The sequence below is a fragment of the Triticum urartu genome, chromosome 4 (genome assembly GCF_003073215.2).
Source record: "Triticum urartu cultivar G1812 chromosome 4, Tu2.1, whole genome shotgun sequence".
NCBI lineage: Eukaryota > Viridiplantae > Streptophyta > Magnoliopsida > Poales > Poaceae > Triticum > Triticum urartu.
In genome coordinates this window covers 351,569,314-351,580,683 of record NC_053025.1, presented here as the reverse complement: position 1 = coordinate 351,580,683, position 11,370 = coordinate 351,569,314, and positions in this window count along the sequence as shown.

Here is an 11,370-nt window from a genome sequence, read left to right as displayed (position 1 = left end):
GAGGTGTAGGAGGGAGACGCCTCTGATTGAAGCATTTGTTGGCATAGTGACCCTTCTATTGGCACTTGTTGCACGTGACCTCTGAAAGCGGACGGTGATACGGAGCACTTGATCTTGGAGCTTGAGACGAAGTCTTGTTCTGAAAGCCAGGGTTGGGGGGTGGGAAGATCCACTGCCACCTTTGCTCTTCTGCTGATAAGGCTGACAGAACGGAGGAGGAAGCCAATACTTTTGCTGCTTAGCCACTTGAGTTGAGGAAGAAGAAGTAGCATCTGTGACTCGCTTCTTGGAAGCATCGCACTTCAGTTGAGCAGTCTCTTTCTTCATTGCCATGTTGTAAAACTCATTGTACCTCTTGGGCTCAAAGAGAACGAGAGCTAGCTGGATTTCTTCTCTGAGACCACCCCTGAACTGGTATATCATGGTCTTCTCGTCAGGGACGTCTTGCTTAGCAAAACGGGCGAGCTTCTGAAACATCTTGTTGTTCTCGTAAACAGACATAGAGCCTTGCTTCAGGTTGCGGAATTCCTCACGCTTGCTTTCAACCACGCTCTGAGGAATATGATGAGCTTTGAAGTCTTGACGGAATTCATCCCAGGTAATCGCACGGCCTCCTCTAGAATCTTTGTACTGCTGAAACCATTCTGCAGCTTGGTCTTTGAGTTGGAAGGAGGCAAACTTGAAAAAGTCCTCAGGCCTGACGTTACTGCACTCGAAATGCTTGCATATGTCCATGAGCCAATCATCAGCGTCTGTTGCCTCAACACAATTGTTGAAGGTCTTTGGCTGGTTAGCAAGGAACTAGTTGAGTGTAGCAAACTGATTCTGATTGTTGCCATGACCCTGGTTCCCTTGGTTGCGCTCTTGAAGAAGTTGCATGATCAGCTGCGTGTTTGCATTGGTAGCGGCCATCACAGCTTGCCATGCCTCCGGAGGTGGAGGTGGTGGTGGCGGATCAGGATTCAGAGTCGTGCGCGTTGGAGGAGCCATCCTGAAGAGGTTGACATCCGTTAGCACATTGACAGACAAATATTGAAGCTGAATCAAATGGGTTGAAATTGCAACATATAGTCTTCACATCCGAACCAAATGAACAAATGCATTCCAATCGAAATGGTCACATATACATAAATTGAGAAGACACTTAGGATTTAGGAAGGAGAATAAAAACAAGGTACGGACAAGAACGAATACTCGGTGAGGATTACCCAATCCCAAACCAAATATCCGTGGAAGAAGAACTAGAGCTACAAGAATTCCCACCTATGAAACTCCCGAACCTTTCCGGTTATGCAATCAGGTGTTGGGGATACAGGGGAAGCATAATATCTCACCCAAATCTAGCAAATCTTACATCCAGCTGTATCCATCCTTCAACACATAACCGAGAAAAACTTCGGAAATCATCTACCTCAACCTTCGAAAAGCATCCGTTATACGAGTTATCGCAATACTCCCGAACTCCCGCCCCAGTACTAGGTGGCGTCGAGGTTATCTCACCAAGAATTGCATAAAAGAGATTTTCGATGTCGGCGAAACTCAGGTATTCCAGAATCTCAACGATAAAATTGTGACGACAATACCTCGGAGCTCAACTCCCCGGGACACTGCCACAACCCCTAAATGACAGGAGGCACCAAGAACAATGTTCCCGTCACAAATCGATCGGAACGATTCCAAGATACCCGCGTGATCCTAAAAAAAAGTTAGTGAAATTTGAGAAGAGAAGAGTCAAAACTCTACGTCAGGATGCCTTACCAGAGCGATGAAGGGACTGGGGAGTAAAAAGAATTCCTAACTCTCCGATATATATTTCATAAAAGACTCAAAACATTTTTCTAGAGTCAACAACGCCAATGATTCGATCAAGCAGGGGGCTCCTAAGGTCGGGGAAGGCTCTGATTACCAACTTGTAACGCCCTCGATGCGGCTATATCTCCTACGTGTGGAAGCACGACTTAGAGGCATAACCACATTGAAAGCAGTGTCGCAAGTAAGGTAATCTTCACAACAACCCATGTAAATAGATAAAAGGGGAAAAAGTTACATAATTGGCTTACACTCGCCACGTCACACAAATACATGAATAGCATTACAATCATCCAATACACTCATGGTCCGACTATGGTACCAAAATAAAGATCAACCCCCACATGCGACAAAGTCCCCGATCGCCCCAACTGGGCACCACTACTGATCATCTGGGAAAGACACATAGTAACGACGAGAGTCTTCATAGAACTCCCACTTGAGCTCAATCGCATCATCTGGAACGGTATCATCGGTCCCTGCATCTGGTTTTGGAAGTAAACTGTGAGTCACGGGGACTCAGCAATCTCGCACCCTCGCGATCAAGACTATTTAAGCTTATAGGTAAGGCAAAGGTATGAGCTGGAACTGCAGCAAGCAACTAGCATATATGGTAGCTAACATACGCAAAAGAGAGCGAGAAGAGAAGGCAAAGCACGGATGAAGAACTATGATCAATAAGTGATCCTAGAGAAACCTACGCCAAGCATTACTCCAACACCGTGTTCACTTCCCGGACTCCTCCGAGAATAGACCATCATGGTTACACACGCGGTTGATTCATTTTAATTAAGTTAAGTTTCATGTAATCTACAACCGGACATTAACAAATTCCCATCTGCCCATAACCGCGGGCACGGCTTTCGAAAGTTCAAATCCCTGCAGGGGAGTCCCAACTTAGCCCATCACAAGCTCTCACGGTCAACGAAGGATATTCCTTCTCCCGAGACATTCCGATTAGACTCGGCATCTCGGTTTTACAAGACATCCTCGCCAATGGTAAAACAAGTCTAGCAACACCGCCAGAATGTGCCGACAAATCCCGATAGGAGCTGCACATATCTTGTTCTCAGGGCACACTCAGATGAACACTACGTACAACTAAAACCAACCCTCAAGTTTCCCCGAGGTGGCGCTGCAAGTGGCTCTGGTTGGACCAACACTCAGAGGAGCACTGGCCTGGGGGGTTTAAATAAAGATGACCCTTGGGCTCCGGAAACCCAAGGGAAAAAGAGGCTAGGTGGAAAATGGTAAAACCAAGGTTGGGCATTGCTGGAGGAGTTTTATTCAAGGCGAACTGTCAAGGGGTTCCCATTATAACCCAACCGCGTAAGGAATGCAAAATCCGGGAACATAACACCGATATGAAGGAAACTAGGGCGGCAAGAGTGGAACAAAACACTAGGCAAAAGGCCGAGCCTTCCACCCTTTACCAAGTATATAGATGCATTAAGATAAACAAGATAATATGGTGATATCCCAACAATAAACAATGTTCCAACAAGGAATGATCTCCAATCTTCACCTGCAACTAGCAACGCTATAAGAGGGGCTAAGCAAAGCGGTAACATATCCAAACAATGGTTTGCTAGGACATGGTGGGTTAGAGGTTTGACATGGCAATTTGGGAGGCATGATAAGCAAGTGGTAGACATCGTAGCATAGGCATAGCAAAAGAGCGAGCATCTAGCAAGCAAAGATAGAAGTGATTTCAAGGGTATGATCATCTTGCCTGCAAAGTTGTCAGAGTTGACTTGATCCTCATAAGCGAACTCACCGGGCTCCTCATTCGCGAACTCGTCTCCCGGCTCTACCCAAACAAGAATAACAAGCAAACGGAACACAATCAACCACGTGCAATGCTCAAACAACATGATGCAAACATGGTATGATATGCGGGATGCGGTATGTGATGCATATGCAAGGTTTGACAAGGAATGATTGAACCTGGCCTCAACTTGGAAGTCCAAGAGTGCCACTGGAAAGGTGGGGTGATTTCGGTTGAAATCGATATAAAGATCACCGGAATCGGATGCACGGTTTGGAAATGGCAAGCAAAACAAATACGGCACCGGTCTGCGATAATCAGCAAGTAGCCATCTAAATGCATCAAGATAATTATGCTAAAACACTAAAACATTACAAAAAATAGATGGCAGGGATGCATTCATGAAGCTTGACAAAAGATGAACACTGAGCTGCGGCTAATTCATCAATTAACAGGTTCAAACAAGCATGGCGAAAATGCAAATGATAACAGGTTTCAGACTTACTGAAATTAACACAAGTCTGGAATTTATCACCAGTAAGCACACTTTAGAGCATGAACACTACATGCTACAGGAACTTTACATGGAAAATCATGGCATGGCATGAAGCTACTCAAATCACTTAACAAAAGTCCCTTAGTGACCTTGAGCCAAAAGTTATCAGAAAATACAATTGCAAGCATGTGAACATGGCAAAAACATAAACAGATCTCAGACTTAGTGAAAAACTGGAGCATGCAAATCAGTTAACGAGTAACGAGTAGGCATGTTCACGAGCTCGATGCACTCACTACACAGCATGGTATGACAAACTAAGCATACACCCATCAAGAATACAAGCATGGAAGCTAAACATGGCAAGAACAACAACATAGCATGCTCGGATCAATAGTATTACTGATTACGCTACTTTGCAAGCTTGTGCTAGTCACCACAAATATCACAAAAAATACATGGCAAGCACCACTGTAAATATGGCATGGCATATAACAAAACACATGTAGAGCTCAGGATCATATCATGCAAACATTAATCATGGCAAAAATGACAAATAGCTATTTGATGAAACAGATCTGCTAAATTCACCACATAGCCCTCTTCCAACAGCATTTCGGGCATCAAGATGAGCTCAAACGAAAATAATGCAATGAGATGAAATGATGTACTCGTTGAGGCAAACATTTTGATATTCTACACGCGCAAATTTAAGCTACGGATGAAAAGTTACGACATGCCAAAGTTTACAAAAAGATTAGGGTTCGGGGATGAAAAGTCAACCATCTGAAAATAGATCTCAGATCCAGCCCGCGGTTACTGTAGTTGCACTGTTCATCTCGCTCCGAGGTCGTTGGAAATGGCCGCGCTGGTGGCCGGAGTAGAGGTCGAAGGTCGCCGGACTTGGTGCTTTCGCCAGATCCGGTGGGTAGAGGTCGCCGGGGTGCGCCGGCGACGGAGAGGAGGACGGCGGAGGGCGGTGGGGTCGCCGCAGCCGGACGGCGAGGAGGCGAGGTGCGGCCGGGTCACCGGCGATGGGGAACCGCGGCGGCCAGAAAGGCGGCTCGGTGAGGGCGCACGGCGGCATCGAGCGATGGCGGCGGAGATGATGAGGCGGTCGGCCGGCGCGGGCACCCAGGCGGCGTGGTGGACCCGATGGGCTTCGAGGGCCCCGGCCGGGCTGAGCGGGCCGGCGGGACTGAGGCGGCGATGTGGGGCGGCTCGGCCACGTGGCGGCGCGCGATTCGCGGCGGCGGTGATGTCCGGCGCGGGCGGACGTTGTCCGGCCGCGCAGAGAGACGAGGGGGACTAGGTTAGGGTAGATTTGATCCGGAATTTCGGGGAAGTGTCTATATTTATAGGTAGGAGGAGCTAGGAAGCTCCAAATGGAGTGCAGTTTGTGGCCACGCGATCGTGATCGAGCGCTCTAGATGGAGAGGGTTTAGGTGGGTTTTGGGCCAAATTGGAAGGGTGTTGGGCTGTAACACAAACGAGGCCTTCTCGGTCCCTCGGATAACCGTTGGAGTATCAAACGAAGTCCAAATGGCACGAAACTTGACAGGCGGTCTACCGGTAGTAAACCAAGGCCGCTTGGCAAGTCTCGGTCCAATCCAGAAATGTTTAACCCCCACACACGAAAAGAGGTAGAAAGGGGCACCGGAGGAGATAGGAGCGCCGGAATGCAAAACGGACAACGGGGAGAAAGCTCGGACGCATGAGATGAACACGTATGCAAATGCAATGCACATGATGACATGATATAAGATGCATGACAAAGGCAAAAACACACGGAGACAAAAACCCAAACCCGAGGTAAATAAAATAACTTAGGCCGGAAACGGCAAGAGTTGGAGTACAGATAAGGTAAATTACATCCGGGGTGTTACAACCCGCACGTGCTTCCCGACCGAAACGGTCAGTGCCGCATTCATGCCCGGCCAGAGTGGACGCGACTTCTCACTGGCGCCGGCATTGATTGCGGCACGCCGGCCGAGAGAGCGTCGCCCGCGCCACTTCCAGGTGCACGCGGATGCTCCGCGTTCAAAGGTCGCAATAGCCGGCTACAACATGTGCGATCTCTTCCAGTAGTAAGTTCTTGGGAGTCCGTGCTACAGCTAGCTGTCCTCCCCCAACTCGTCAATCTCTTCCAATAGTGCTAGAACTCCATGGCGCGATCCATCAACAAGCATGCGGGGAAGTTATGGTATACTACTCGGTTTGCGGTGAGTGGCATGCCGAGCGACCGTGTGGGGTCGAGCCGTGGAGGAGGGTGAGACACGAACACGACAGACGTGATTTAAATGTTGGTTTTGCTCGATGGCGCGATCCAACGAAACGAAACGTTGGTTTCTCTCCGTTTCCATTTTTTCTCCGGAAAAATGGAAACTTTTCCACTCCATTTTCATTCCTATTCCAAGGTTGCCCCGTTACAACATTCCATCAAATACAAAGGAAAACTAACACGCATGCTAATGCATCTCAATGATTAACAGATCATAGCCAATATTTACTTCACAACTAAAGAAAAAAGTTGTGAGAGCGTGTACGATAGAAAAACTACTGATGGGGTCACTACCACTTAAACCCTAAACCCTAAACATGATTTAATTTCCTGGCCAGGTAGAACCTGTCGAAGGAAAGACAGCTGGCACCCTCGGATCATACGATGCTTTTGTGCAGTTCCACTAAAATCGATTTGAGCATCCCTGATGGCAAAGATATTGAAGAAGTGTGATTAGAATAATAGTATTGGCACTAGTTCATGAGACATAAACTCATCACAAGTAGAAGCCGGTAGAAGTAGAGAAAGATCGACATGGAAGGAAGATGGACTACCTGGGACGTCGGGCTGTAGCTAGAAGGGCGGTTGGGACGCGGCATCGGCCCATACCGCAGTGACCCCCGATTGGGACGCACTGACTGTGGGTTTTCTCCCTCGCCGATGTCGACCGCGTCTACGCAGAACATTGTTCCCTTCCCCCAGCTGCGGGATCAGGCCCGTCGTTCTATGCTTGTGAAGAGAGCAACCTAAGCAAGCAGGCTTGTAGATTAGGCTCCTGCTAGTGTATATATAGTGGTTTTCTTGTTCTCTCCATATCAACCATTTTATATTGCGTACGTGTCATTCAAGAGTGAAATGATGGTTGCTTCTTCCGACTAACTTACTGTGTGATTTGACTGCTCCTTAGTGGCCCCTACACGTACTCCCCCTACGTGTATGCAACAGTCACACGTACACATGGACGCAAAAACACGCGCGACGCCCTAATGCATGCATGTCCGAGCACACGACGGAACACACACGGTCACGCTCAAGTGCTCAACCTACACGTGCATGCACGCACATACTCAGTCAGGGTGAGCTAGTGACCGTATGAACACCGGAATATATATATATATATATATATATATATATATATATATATATATATTGAGCGCAATGAGCGTATTATGAAGTCCACTGATTGTATTTTTACAAATATACGGTGACAGACAGTGTATTTATCTCGTTTGAAATTAAGCCATATTAACCGGAGAGGAGGCAGCATGGACTAACATTACTTTGCAGTGTCCCATCAACTTGCCGAACGAGGAGAAGGTTACAGGGCGGGAGAAGCTTGTGCGCGGTGGCTCGCAGGACAAGGAGAAACTTTTGACTATTGCAAGCTCTCCCTCGCTCAGGCGGTGGACGTGCAACAGTTAATTCGGTGTCGGATTGCCAGAAGCATACACTATACTACTAGTGCTATTATTGTTCGAATTCCCGAACAGCCAAGCCGAAAGTTTACTAGTACTACTACTATAGTCCATAAAGGTACGTACTATACTAGTACTAGGAACCGGATGGAGGAGCATCTGCACCCTTATTATAATTTTAAAATGTGACAAAGCAATCTTCAACACATTTGGTTCTCTTCGAGGGTTCTCGCATGTGATAATGGAAGTTGATTGGGCGGAACACTCGCCACAATTCTCGCTTAATTCTGGCTCATATCCTGTTACAAATAGTAGCGCTCAGTAATATTTCCTCTTTTTTTGTTATTCAGCATGTAAACAGGTCAGCAAACCTTGCGGCACATCTTCGTGCGAACCGTGCTTGCTGCACTTTGAATGTGGCCGAGAGCTGGCTTGATGAAACACCTCGCTTCCTACTTCTTTTTTTGCGGGGTACCTCGCTTCCTAGTGACCAGTGTCTTCGCTGATCGTCCTAAGAATGCTTATATATGAATAAAGCTCTCTCATTTACCCGCAAAAAATATTAAGCCATATTAACCGGAAAGGAGGGAGTATGGACTAGCACTAGTTTTTGGTGTGTCTCGTCAACTCGCAGAACGAGGAGAAGCTTGCAGGACAAGGTGAAGCTCGCTTACGCCTTTTGACTAATGCAACCCTACCCTTGGTGGACATGCATCAGTCCATTCGGTGTCAGATTGTCAGAGGCATACACTATAGTACCCAACATGCGGAGTACCATCATTGTTCGACTTCACGAAGCTGGGCGCGCTTCATTATGATGCATTTCTCTCAATGCATTTCCACCACCAGCGAGACTTTAGTCGCGTTTGGTATAATGCTCAATTAATTAGGGTGTGGTAACCGCAATCAAGTCCACAATTTTCTCTCCATGTACTGTACTACTACGGAGTGCATGCATGTGTGTACCCGGGGTGGAAGCACTGCATGCATGTGTGTACGCATTATTCCCTCTAGTAACAGACGCTGTGCTATAACTACCAATGCTATTTTTCAGGCCGATCGCTACTCGCCTTGGTCCCACAAATTTTTTTCTTTGTTCTGAAGCGCGCTATATAAACAGTGACGGATGGAGTAGTATGAGCGGATTCAAAGAAGAGTGTATTGATGGTTGCTTCTTCAGAGCAACTTACAGTGGGAAAGGTGGGGCTTATGATTTGACTGCTCATTACTCACTATTAATGCGGCGCAACGACCGGGCTGAGTCTCCCATGCGGTTGTGCACTACCCCCTCGGTTCTTAAATATACTCCGGAGTATTTGTCTTAAATATACTCTCTCTCTCAAATATTTGTCTTTTTAGAGATTTCAAATGGACTGGCACATACGGATGTATATAGACATATTTTAGAGTGTAGATTCAGTCATTTTGCTCCGTATGTAGTCACTTGTTGAAATCTATGTTAAGACGAATAGAATATTTAGGAACGGAGGGAGTACACATACGAAGCAAAATGAGTGAATCTACACTCTAAAATATGCCCGTTTGAAATTTGAAAAAAGACAAATATTTAGGAACGAAGGAGTATAATTTTGTGCATGGCACATGGACCCGGATGATTAAGAGGCTTCTGGCAATGCTATAAGCTTCCATCATTTGTTTACATAATTGATGTACTATACAAATAATTTTCCAGTGACATGAAATTGTACAATGGTGTGAGCTTTCAGCTTTTGTTTCGCGTGTCTTGCCATTGATGCTATTTCGGAAACAATAAAAAACTAACTTCCTTGCTAATGCATGTCAATTATTAGCATATCAGAGCTAATAATTACATCACAACTGAAGACAAAGTTGTGAGAAGGTGTTAAATTAAAATTTATCCATGCTTTCATTGGCAGCAATGTCCCCTCAGCTCTGTCTAAATCAACAAGGCATGTTGGGAAAAAAAGTAGCTATTTGGAGCATGCAACATTCCGATCATTTTGTGCAGTTCCACTAAAATAGAGCTGAGCGTCCCTATTCCAAAGATATCAAGTGTGATTACGATAATAGAGGACTGCTGATGAAACAATAAAAACACAAATAGAAGCCGGTCACCTTTGTAGTCTCTCTTAAGACTAACTAGTTGGAGAAGATTAGGCTCGGAGTTGGATGAGGAGGATAGAGCAAAACCAATCTCCCTTTGTGCAGTCGCACTGAAATGTAGAGACATTGCCCGTGTGACATTTTAGTACAACCGCACAAAACACTCTTAAGAAAAAAGTGATTTGTGTAGTTCACCAAAAGGTCGCAATAGCAACGACGTGAAATGGATAGCCCTGTTTGCAAAAAAGAGGTAGAAAGGAAACAATTACTGGCCAATAACAATTGGTGACACATGCGGCGACAAAAAAGAAGCATATTCCTTGTCCTAAGGGAAGATAACAACACAGTTGTGTTTGTCTAAAATGGTGTGAGGATGAGAATGCAATATGGAAAGTACGCTGGACGAGCGATGTTTTGGGCAAAGAACTATGGAAGATCCACATGCAGCGACGTGGGAAAATGGGCAGTGGAGCAAGGCCGGAGGGGATACCTGGAGGTCGTCAGGATGTAACTAGGTGAGCGGCGGTGGGCAGAATCTGTGAGCAGGTGGCGTAGGCCCTGCCGCGCCGGAGGTTGGTCAGAGAGAACAGCGTGTAGCGCAGATCGGGACGTGCTGCCTCGGCGCCGTCGAACAGAGAAACGATGCACTTCCTCCCTTTCCCCCGGCGGACAGGATGTGGTCGGATCAGTGACCAACGGTGAGAGAGAGAGAGAGGCCACCGCACTCCCTTTCCCCCGACGGACGGGATGCGGCCGTATCAGTGACCAACGGTGAGAGAGAGAGAGGCCACCGCACTCCCTTTCCCCCGGCGGACGGGATGCGGCCGGATCAGTGACCAACGGTGAGAGAGAGAGAGAGAGGCCACCGGAGCCTTGTGTGAGATACTCTGAAGAGCGGACTACCTTTTCCTCCATAAAAATCGTTTTATATTCTGTGTACGTGCCATTGAGCTCTATAACTTTATTTATAAATAACGCGGCAATGCGTCAAGTCGAACTTTGTTTCGTGCACGCGTGGTACACGACCTCCCTAGGTAAACAACCGCTACAGGCATTCAAATTAGCACGTGGGCTGCCATTTCGTAAAGAAATGAGCTCCACCGCGTACCCGCGCAGGTGTGGCTGGGCATGAAGCGTGAGTACGTGCACGGTGCACCTATTCTCTTCTTGTATACGTACACCACCTGCGTGGGTTGTGTGAGAGAGATACAAACCTAGAGAGATATAGTGTGTGGGTTCTTGAGAGTTTTTGTTGGGGGGGGGGGGGTCAATCAAAAAATTTAACATATGCAATGTGTGTGAAATAGAGTCCTGGATATAACATATATATAGAGGGGGCGATCCACGAGAAGAGAGTGGAGGTATCATCGGCTTGAGGTGTCCATAGAATCGAAGAGAGGGATGATGATGTGTGTGTGTGTGCGCGCGCAATCGATAAAGAGTGCTATCGAATTTGTGTGTGCCCATGTCAAAGATATAGAGTGGTTGGCCTACTGGAACGTGAGATGGGACATGT